At 36.4% G+C, this 10,861-nt stretch overlaps 1 protein-coding gene and 1 long non-coding RNA gene across 9 annotated transcripts in view; both read left to right on the top strand.

The window, feature by feature from the left end:
• Nucleotides 1-10,861, top strand: part of LOC106787017 (potassium voltage-gated channel protein Shaker) — a 165,785-nt gene that overhangs the window by 129,133 nt on the left and 25,791 nt on the right. The gene's annotated exons all lie outside the window — the stretch shown is intronic.
• Nucleotides 5,312-7,439, top strand: LOC106787021. Its single transcript, XR_001381731.1, has 2 exons — nt 5,312-6,604; nt 7,096-7,439. It is a non-coding gene; the product is annotated as an uncharacterized LOC106787021 (long non-coding RNA).

Genomic DNA, 10,861 nt, shown 5'->3' with positions numbered 1-10,861 from the left:
TCTCTCTCTCTCTCTCTCTCTCTCTCTCTTTCTCTCTCTTGTCTCATTTCTGACAAATTTCTTTTCATTTATATAGCAAAGTTTCTTTAAAAATAAAAAGAAAATTAAAAATACAACCAACGTGATTTTAAAATCATTTCTTATAAATTTCTAAAATTATTCTACACGTTCGCGAATACTCTCTTTCTTTTTTTTTTCTTTTTTTTTTTTTAATATTAATAAATAAATAAAATAAGAGAGTAAAAACGAGTGTTTATATTAAAAAGCAAACGATAGTATTACTCGATTCTCGCACGAATACATCAAATTGTTCGATAAATAAATTCGTACAGTTTTAGTCATTTATTAATTTAGAAAAAAGAAAAAACAAAGAAACTTATTAAACAACCTAATATTTAAATGATCTTTCAAGTAGATAGCAAAGGTAACACATTAGTGTAGTTATCCACAGCAAAGGGAATGTAAAAAAGCTTGGATCCGTGCTTGCAGAATATTCATAAGTTTTCTGTATAAAAGGGACATAAAATAAATTTACGTACACCTATATATGTACAGACACACACACACATACATACATACATACGTACGTATACAGAACATATCACATACGAACGTTTCATGAATATTTTCTGCTTCACGAGGAAAGTGTAATTCTGGTTTGCTCGAGGAACTACCACTTGTTTAAAGTGTGTTGTTAAAATAAAAAAAAACGAGCCTTATACCAAGCAATAATAATAATCGTCGCGTGCGTTCACGATTACTATACTTTTGTTGAAAATAACAAACGCGGAATTTCGCATCGTTAAATGCACTATTAAACTTACATAATCTATACATATATTTCTATTTTAAATGTATTTATATATATATATATATATACGTGTGCGACACGTGCCACGTTGTTTTCTTTTATTAGCTAGTTTTATTTCCTTCTTCTTTTTTTTTAACTAACATTAAACAAATATTTCGATGATTATTCTATTCTCGTTTTATGACATTCCGAAATGTCTGTATTATATATATATATGTATACGTGGTTTCATATATATATAGGATGAGTTACGAACAATTTATTATAAGATCTAAAATCATATTTTATATTTAATTATTTCAATATCTCAATATATAATAATTATTGTGATACGTTTAATTATTATGCACAAACATCGTTTTTCGATTGTCTTGTCTTTTGCATAATCGTTCAATTAAATCTATCGAATTTGTTATAATTTTATTGACTCTTACTTTATAAAAGCATATGTATGATGTATTATATTTATTTATTTTACATATATGGCTCTCATCGTATACTATTACGAATGAACAATTTTCGTGTTTTGTGTTATTGATCGTATTATTATTTCTTTTTTGTTTTTATTTGAACCGATTGGCATATTGTATGCAACATATGTAACTCTCGAAAATATTTCAACTACGATAAAGCACTCTTTTTCGATTATTCAACATCATAACCATTCGTTACGTGATAATAGAAAAGAGAGAAAATTATTTTTCGATGGTATATAACAAACAAAAAAAATGAAAACAAAAAATATATTAAAATTATTTACTCGTTAATTTGTTGTTCTTCAAATATATTGTACAATTTTGACGATATTTTATGCATTACGTTGAAAATATTAATATTACAACGATCTAAGTAGTGTAAGTGTTATTTTGACTCAACATAAGAAATTAAAGAAGCAAGTATCAGCTTTAATAAGAATAGAGAGAGAAGAAAAAAAGGGAGAAAAAAGAAATGTAATAACACTCAATCGGTCAGAAGAAAAGTGTGTTAGTTGTCCCGGAAGGGAACGGCAGACAGTTTGGCGTCGTATCTACTTAGAAGTGGTGCAACCCTCGTATGTGGTCCGGCATGCGCTCTACGAAGGAAGACTGACCTTGACTCTATGGTGACTAGGACTGTGTCCTGTGGAGGAGTCAATCAGCTGATGTATGTATTGTATAGTGTGGAATAAAAGGAAGGAAAGAAAAAAAAAAAGAAGAAAAAACACACGCAAATATTTCCAATGGAGAGATGCATTAAAATAAATAATAAATCGACGGGGTAATAATGAAGTAGCCAAAAAAATAAAAAAAATGAAATTATAAAGAAAAAGAAACAAAAAATAAAACAAGGAAGCGCAGATAAAAAGAAAGATAAGTTTAGGGTATTTGTTCGGGAACGAAAAGATGGTGACGAAGGAAGAAAGATATAAGGAAATGGGAAATAAGGAAACGAAGGGAGTACGGAAAGAGTGAGATAGATAAAGAGAGAGAGAGAGAGAGGGGGGTGGAAGAGAGGGAGAGGGAGTGCCATGATGGTTCCCCGATGAAGGGTCAGGAACAGGAGTGACTCCGTCTGGAGGGGGTGCTAGTTGCGGAAGGGGTGCGGGTTGGAAGGAGAGGGATGTATTGATTGCGCCTGGTTGGCACGACAGAGAGCAACAGAGCGCACGAGGGTGGTAAAGAGGAGGAGGAGGAGGAGGAGGTGGAGGAAGAAGAGGAGGCTGCTGGATATCTAAAGAGGGAACAAGACGGGAAAAGGATAGAAAGATATTATGAAAATAAAAAGTGAAGGATAATAGACGGGCACAACAAACTAAAAATATGAAAGACGGTTAAAAAGATAGATAGATAGATAGATAAATACATACATATATTTTCGATCATTGCTATTGAAAAAAAGGATAATGTTAATATGATATTACTATTTGTTTTTTGTTTGTTTTCTTAGAAAAAATGTTCTTGGGAAAAATAAATGTAATATATTAAAAGATATAATATTAAAGATAAAAAAAAGATAGAATTATTATCTGAGATAGATAAAGAATGGATTTAAATTTATAAGAATACGGGAGAAAATATAATAGAAATAGATGTTATCTAACTTTAAACGCGTTATAGTTTAACGTTAGGTTTTCCTTAACGAAAACCAATGCAATTCAAAGATGTTGCTTGGCTATTCGATGTTATGCGATTTAGGTCGTTAGAATAGTGTCCTCGATCTGTCGATCGTACCAACAACGTCACATCGTACTCTAACCCAAGAGATTCTCTTCCGGATCGTAGATTCGAATCGATAGGTTTGGCACGTTTACGAAAACCAGTAGGAAATCAGTCTGGGTGGACGCGAACGAAAAAAAAACGAACGAACGAACGAACGGCCAAATGAAACCTTTCCAAGTTATTTCAATTTTATCCTTTGCCAGACGAAACGAAGGAGGAAAAGAGCAAAACGAGAGAACAAGACAAAAAAAAATAGGAAAGAAAAGAAAAGAAAAGAAAAGGAAAAAGACTGACAAGAGAGAGTTTGAGGGATCGAGGGATGCGGGGGTTAAGAGTTTTTGTTCACCACCGGAGCATTCACTTTAGGAAATCACGAATGGAATCGACTAAGTGCCGTCTCCCGATGTTCCAATTTCGACTACTATTTGTTTTTTTTTTTCTTTTATTCGTTCGTGTCACTTTTTAACCCAAAAGTTGTTTTACAGGTTCGCGTGGATAAAAATTGGGTAATTTTCTTTTTTGTTCGGTATTTAAAATATGATGGGGAACGATTAAAAAAATTGTTGGTCAAAGAACCTATTTTCGCAGGACACGCGTTCGAGGATAGTTTTCTCGTCGAGTAAAAGAAAAAAAAACGCACTCACACACACATATACTTATAGACAAGAAAAGGAGATAAAAGTTAAAGAGTAATCAAAGAGAAAAGAAAAAAAAAAATGGGAGAAATGTCTGACATCTAGTTAAAAGTGAATAACGTTGTTCTTTTTCTTTTTTCTTTTTTTTTCTCTATCGTTACGCCACGCGCGAGTGTCCCATGGCCGATTTATAGCCAACTACGTCCCTGAACTCCTTCTACTCCTGACGTATATTCCGTTTTCTTTTTTGCACTATGCTAAACTCTTTCATGCTCGATCCTGACGAGCCGTGACTCTCTTATCCGCAGAGGAGGGAGGGAGACGAAGGACGAGAGAATTACGTAACGATCATTGATCTCCTTCGTGCCGATAGTCCAGGAAACTCCTGCAGTTTCTTACCTCATCTTCATCTTCTTCTTCTACTTCTTCTTCTTCTTCTTCTTCTTCTTCTTCTTCTTCTTCTTCTTTCTCAGTCGATTACAATTACAAATTTTTTAGATTTCAAGTATTCTACATATAATTCTAAACATTTCATTAATATTTCAAGAATAAATAAATATCATTCATCTAATACGAATGATATTATATATATTTGAAAAATTCTAATTATTGTTTTTAGAATTATACGATAAACAAGAAAACATTTGTGTCAATTTATAATCGTAAGAATGATATCCGAATAGAAGAATTTCGAAGATAGCTGTATTAAACAAAATAAAAAAGAAATACAACACAGAAAAGGAAATCATCAAAGAAAAAAGTAGTAAAGCGTCTTCAATTGTCTTTTGCTAAAAAGATTGTGTATATACGTGTCGTATAAAAAATTAAATAGATCATTGTAAAGATATTATTTTCGTAGGAAAGTGAGACTTAGAAGAGATACACACACGCAGAACGTTTAAGGATTAAAAGAATATCAAGGCGTATATAGATGATACGCGTGGCATGGCGTGTCGTGGCAAGGCTTTCTGGATATCGGGGAGAAGGTTGTGCGTAAGAGCAAAGAGGATCGAGCTTTCGAAGGGAGGGTAAAACGGATAGATAGATAAAGAGAGAGAGAGAGAGAGATAGAGCAGAAATGGGGTGGTAACACTGTAGAGGGTAAAAGACATAGATATAGGTGAGTGGATGTACAGGTGGGAAACGCGCGCAGCTTTTCAGGTTTGCCAAGCAAGAAAAGGAGCTTGCCAGGTGAGAGCGGTGGGTCGAGGAGAAGGAAGAAGAGAAGGAAGAGGAGAAGGTGGAGGTGGAGGTGGAGGAGGAGGACAACGACGAAGTGGTGGAAGAGAAGAAGTTGGCTACGTGTTATCGTTTGGACCGACGGAGGTTGAGCCGGTGCGACGCCAGCGTCGCCGACGCCTTTCTAGTTACGAATATATTTCCTCTTTGTCTACCGTGTGGTATAGTCTCTCTTTTTATCCCCACTATACGAACACCACCTCTTCCACTAGTAGCACTACTACAACGACGACGACGATAACCGGCAGCACCATCGAAGCAGTAGTACCACCACCACCACCACCACCACCACCACCATCTCCACGAGCATCATCACCACCAACATAGAAAGAAGAGAGAGAGAGAGAGAGAGAGAACAGCAGCAGTAGCAGCAGCAGTACCACTACTACCATTATTACCACCACCACTACTACCAGCACAACCAGTGGCACCACCACTACCATCATCATCATCGGCAAAAGCAGAAGCAGAATCAGAATCAGAAGCAGCAGCAGCAGCAGCATCGCTGCCGCCGCTGTTACCACCACCACCGGCACCAAAGCTTTCCACCACCGAGACTCCACCTCGGTCAGGAAAGAGCTTTCGTAGAGAGCTCCAGCAACGGTTCTTACTCAGACGTGTTCTCGTTCGCGTAACGCGACGGTGGTGGAGCTTAACGTAGGAAAGTACACGCGTTTTCGTGTTGCGAGGAGGCTACCGAAAAAGCTCGTCTCTCTCTCTCTCTCTTTCTTTCTTTCTTTCTCTTTTTAATAGTCTTTCCTATTTTAATTCTCTATTATATCTATCTCTGTTACTACTTTTCATTTTGTCCCTAGTATTATTTGATCTATCTCTATCTATCTCTCTCTCTCTTGTAACCTCGTGCTCAGCTGTGTGTATATGATATATAACAAGAAGAGAAGGGCGGTGATCGAGGAGAGCTCCGCTAGGGGGAAGGGTGGGAAGGGTGAAGGAGCAGTAGTGGTGGTAGTGATAGTGTACAGGACGTTTAGATGATAGGCGACTCCCGGTGGAGGCGCTACTATCAACCGGTCCCGATCGCTCGGTCACGGTGACGACGCGGCCGTTCGTTCCTCAAAAGGCGTGTCGTGTCCTCTTCCTTTTCCTCCTCCTCCTCTTCCTCCTCCTCCTCCTCCTCCTCCTTTTCCTCTTCCTTCTCTCCTCCTTTTCCTTCTTCTCCACCACCTTCTCTACTCGTAATCATACTCTACCTTCACCTCCTATTCCAATTCTTCTTTCTTTATTCGTCCCTTTACACCTCCCATCTTCTTATTTGTCTTCTAACTCTGATCATTATCATTCTATCCTGATACACATCGAATAATAATAATAATAATAAGTTTCATCTTAAAATCCTCCTCTTCCTTTTCCTCTTCCTTTTCCATCTCCACCTCCTCCACCCTATAATTACTATTACAATTATAATTTTCCATGAACAATAATACTTTATTCCGTCACAATGATATACCTTAATATCGACTATTCCTTTTGTAAGAATCACCTCGAAGGACCGATATTTCCTAATCCTAGTCCTAGTCCTCGTCCTCGTCCTCGAGGATCCCGTTGGCGGCCGCGTTATTCTTCTTCGGTTTTAAAAGAAGGATGAGCGAGAGAGACGGCGCGTTTCGCGACGACGACGCTCGACGGTCGATGTCGCCGTGCTGCTGCCGTCGTTATTCCTGTTACTGCCGTTGCTGCCGTTGCTGCTACTCTTCTTGGTAGTGCGTGTCATCATTATCATCATCATCATCATTATTATCATTGTGTCATACAAATTGTCTTCTCTATCTCTATCTCTCTCTCTCTCTCTATCTCTCTCTCTCTAATTCGTTTCTCTGATTACCTTATCAAATGTGAAACATAGTACGTTAGAACGTTAACGTTCGTACGTGTGTGTATGTGTATATGTATCTCTATCTATCTCTATCTCTTTCTTTTACTTATACCGTCTAAACTCTTTTGATCTCTTTTTATGTATATATGTGCGCGTATACACATACATATACTTAGACGTTCACGTTGTGCGTGCTTTTGCTACCTCTCTCTCTCTCTTTCTTTCTTTCTCTATCCGCCTCTCTCTCTCTCTCTCTCTCTCTCTGTCTGTCTCTGTCTCTCTCTCTTATTTTCTCTTTGTGCGCGCGCGTACGTACACGCCTCTCCTTTCCAAGCGCGTCCTCGTCTTTCGGTTCGGTTCACGCGCCTATGTTTCCAGTGACACGCTGCGGAACTTTTCCTTGCCAAAGGGACCGTAAAGAGAGAGAGAGAGAACGAGTAAGACTGAGGATGAGATAAAGAGAAGAGTTTTAAGCGGATATAGATGAGATACAGAACGAGAGAAAAAGAGAGAGAAGAAAAAGAAGAAGAAGAAGAAGAAGAAGAAGAAGACTTTGAATGTATGATGGGTAAATGAAAATGAAAGTAACCTAAAAGAAAGACAGAAGAAGAAGAATATAAGAAAGACAGGATTGGTGAATTCGGTAGAAGAGAATAACAAGAGAGAGAGAGAGAGAGAGAGAGAGAGAGTGAGAGAGATATGATTAAAAGAGAAAACGAAAGTCAAAGTGTAAGAGAGGAATTAAAAAAAAAAAAAAGAAAGATAAAATACGTTTTTTATAAAGTCAAAGGGTGCAACGGATAAAAGGAGATAAAGACGGACGGACACAGTGATAGGGAGGCTCGAGGATAAGGGTGATAAGGGTGAATTGTATGACAGAGAAGATAGAAGATAAAAGAAGATAGAAGAAGAAGAGGAAGAAGAAGAAAAATAAGAAGAAGAAGAAGAAGAGTGGAGAGCAGCCATTTTGGTCGGTGGCTGTGCGCGTTGCCGATGACCGTGGTGGTGGTGGTGGTGGTGGTGGTGTTGTTTGGTGTTTCTACCGGCGTTGTTCGTCGTCGGTGTTATTCGTGACTGATCATCGTTGTCGTCGTCGTTGTCGTCGTCGTCGTCGTCGTCGTCGTTCCTCGTTTCTCGTTTTCGTCGTCGTCATTGTCATCGTCGTAATCGTAAACGTAAACGTAATCGTGTTTTTTAATAGCAAGTGTTTATCTCTTTATTGAGAGATTAACACGATCAAGATTTGATAAGAAAGAAGATAATTCTGACGAATAATCGAAAAGAAAAAGAAAATAAAAAAAAAAAGGAAGATAAAAGGATAAGGAAGGGGGATAAAAAAGGGGGGAGCAGTGAAAATAAGTAAATCGAGTGTGTGTGTGTGTGTGTGTCTGTGTGTTTGTATGTGATCAAAAACGGAGGAGAAATTATAAAGAGTCGTGCGAGCGAACGACAAAGCGAGTGTGTGTGTGTGAGAGAGAGTGAGAGAGAGAGAGTGAGAGAGAGAGAGAAGCATTGCAGGGTGCGTGTTGTGCGGGGGTGCACCGCTCTCCGGTGGGCATGGGGCTCGAGAGGGGGATCCGCCCCCTCTCGTAACCGCCGCGAAGCGCCAAGATTTCCCGCATCGAGTTCATCGAGAAATGGGGGCTGACCCCTGTCCTCAAACCGAGGCAGGACCTACGCCCCCACCGGAATGGTGCGGAGGAACACGGCGACACGAGGTACGATCACACTATCATAAACTATTATTTTTTTATTTTATTTTTTTTTTGTAATCTTATCTCTTTTGTCGTGTATATTACATTTTATGTATATATATATATATTTTATTTTTTGTGAAATATATTTTTCATTTGAATATTATATTATTCCTCAAAGACCCTAACACCCGCCCCCCCCGTCCCGACTTACTTCGTCTTCTCCTCTTTCCTTTTTTTATTTTTTTTTTTTTTGGGATGGGCAAAAGGGGTGACAAAAGAAATGATTTTTTTCTCTGTCAGAAAATTCTTTTTACTTTTCATTTCTATTCTTTTCTTTTTGTGGGGGTGGGGGTGATTTTCTTTTCTTGGAATATAAATATGGGGAAAATAATTAGCGAATTGTTGTATTTTATCTGTCATGATGTATTCTTGTTCTCTTTTCGATGTTGGCACTGGTGCTGGTACTGGTACTAGTGCTGGCGTTGGTGTGTGCGGGTTTGCGCGCGCGCACCACCCTCCTCGAGAGAACCGACTTTCCGTTTGTCCGGCAACGTGACGCCCACCCCCGTACGCTGTCTATTGTATAATACAACCGCGTGTCTACTACACCGATAGCCCTTATATATTTATGTATATATATATATATATATTTTCTTTTTTTTTTTGTTTCTTCTCTTTTATTTTATCCGTGTGTTTTGCGAATTCCTTTTTTCATTTTTCATTCTAACTCCTTTTCGTTTTTTTATTTTTTGATTATTTAATCGAGTTTATTATACTCCAAGTGTTCTATCTTCTTCTTCTTCTTCTTCTTCTTTGAGTTAATATTTTTAATCTAATGTTCTTTTTTTTTTTTATGTATATATATATTTTTGATAAATCACTTTTTGGTGAGAATTAATTATACAATTTTATATATATATATATAATTATTATTATATTATTGATTATAAGCTTCTCGTGATCGATGTGCGCAAATATAAAATTAGTTTCTTTTAATTTTCTAGTAATATTGTATGAATTAAATCGTTGTAAAATAATATATATCGAGTTTGATCAATTACGTAGGATACGATATATTACGTGCATGCGATTTAGTATGATATTATCTTTAGAAATAAGTGTCGTTGTCTCAATTGAATAAATTTAAGTAATAATAGTATTAACGCGTTTTCCTATTTTATATATATATATTCTTAAGAAATTTGTTTGTTTTTTTTTGCTTAACTCGAAGGTAAAAACTAAATTACAGTAATTTGCGTACGTGCACTTAAAGTTTCGAGCGTGGTAGTAGAAAGTTAAGAGAGAGAAAGAGAGAGAGAGAGAAAGTTACTGTGAATTAGTTAAATTATTTTCTAAGTCGGTGTCTGTTAAACTTATATGATTCTCTGGAAATTATTTAAAATTTTCTATTTTGTTTCTTTTTTTTTCTTTTTCTTCTCTTCTCTTTTCTATAATAATTTGATTTTTCTTTTATTCGTAGAAAAAACTATTATCGCGTTGGAAACATTCTCTATAGAATATTAGTTTATTATTTTGATGGATTTATATTTCTTACATTATATTTTTTATCTACAATACAATTTTGTTTTACGCGTGCAATTGTTTATTCTACACATTAAACTAAAAAAACAAACAAATATGTATTAAATACATATTTTTGATAGAATTTATAATGGGTACGAGAATTTTGCATGTACTTAGAATAAATGTTTTTCTTTTTGTCGAACATTAGATGTGCGTGTGTGTGTGTGTGTATATATATACAAGTTTGCACGAGTGTTTTTTATTTTCGTTACGAAACATTATAACAACAATAATAATAAACTTGACCTCCCTGGTCAATTACGTACAAATACACACGTACACACACTTATACGAATAATTTTGTAATCGCGATACTTTGAAAGAAAAAAAAAAGAGACAGAGAGAGAGAGAGAGAGAGAAATAAAAAAGGAATCGCGTTCATTTCCAACTTTCCAATTGGTTTTTCCACGTTTCTTTCATGATATTTATGAAAGACGGAGTAATCGTTTGGAAAGTAATGCATGCATGCACGTACGTGTTTATAGAACGAACGCGTGGGCCCAGCTGTCTACTACTACCATAACACCAATCGTTTGATTACAAAACGATGCACGCGTTTTCGCGTCAAAAATCCTTGATACTCGCAATTAGAATACTTGCCGTTCGTCGATCTTTCGGCCTTGAAAATAATAATCGTCATACATTTTTCTTTTTCCCCCCTTTCCCGTATTATCGATACATCTTTCTTTTTCCCCTTTTTTTTTTTTTTTATTTATCGATAATTATTAATCCGAAATCGCAAATAACGATATATTGTGAGGAAAAAAAAAAAAGTAAAGGATAAATAAAAAGAAAAAAAGAAAAATATGAGAGAAAGAAGAACACAAAAAAAAGCGTGTGTGAGAGAGAGAGAGAGAGAGAGA

This window comes from Polistes canadensis, unplaced genomic scaffold, assembly GCF_001313835.1.
Source record: "Polistes canadensis isolate GaletaPanama2010 unplaced genomic scaffold, ASM131383v1 scaffold_90, whole genome shotgun sequence".
In the NCBI taxonomy this organism is placed as follows: Eukaryota; Metazoa; Arthropoda; class Insecta; order Hymenoptera; family Vespidae; genus Polistes; species Polistes canadensis.
The sequence above is the reverse complement of the archived record's forward strand: the minus strand, read 5'-3'. Positions and strand labels throughout refer to the sequence as shown.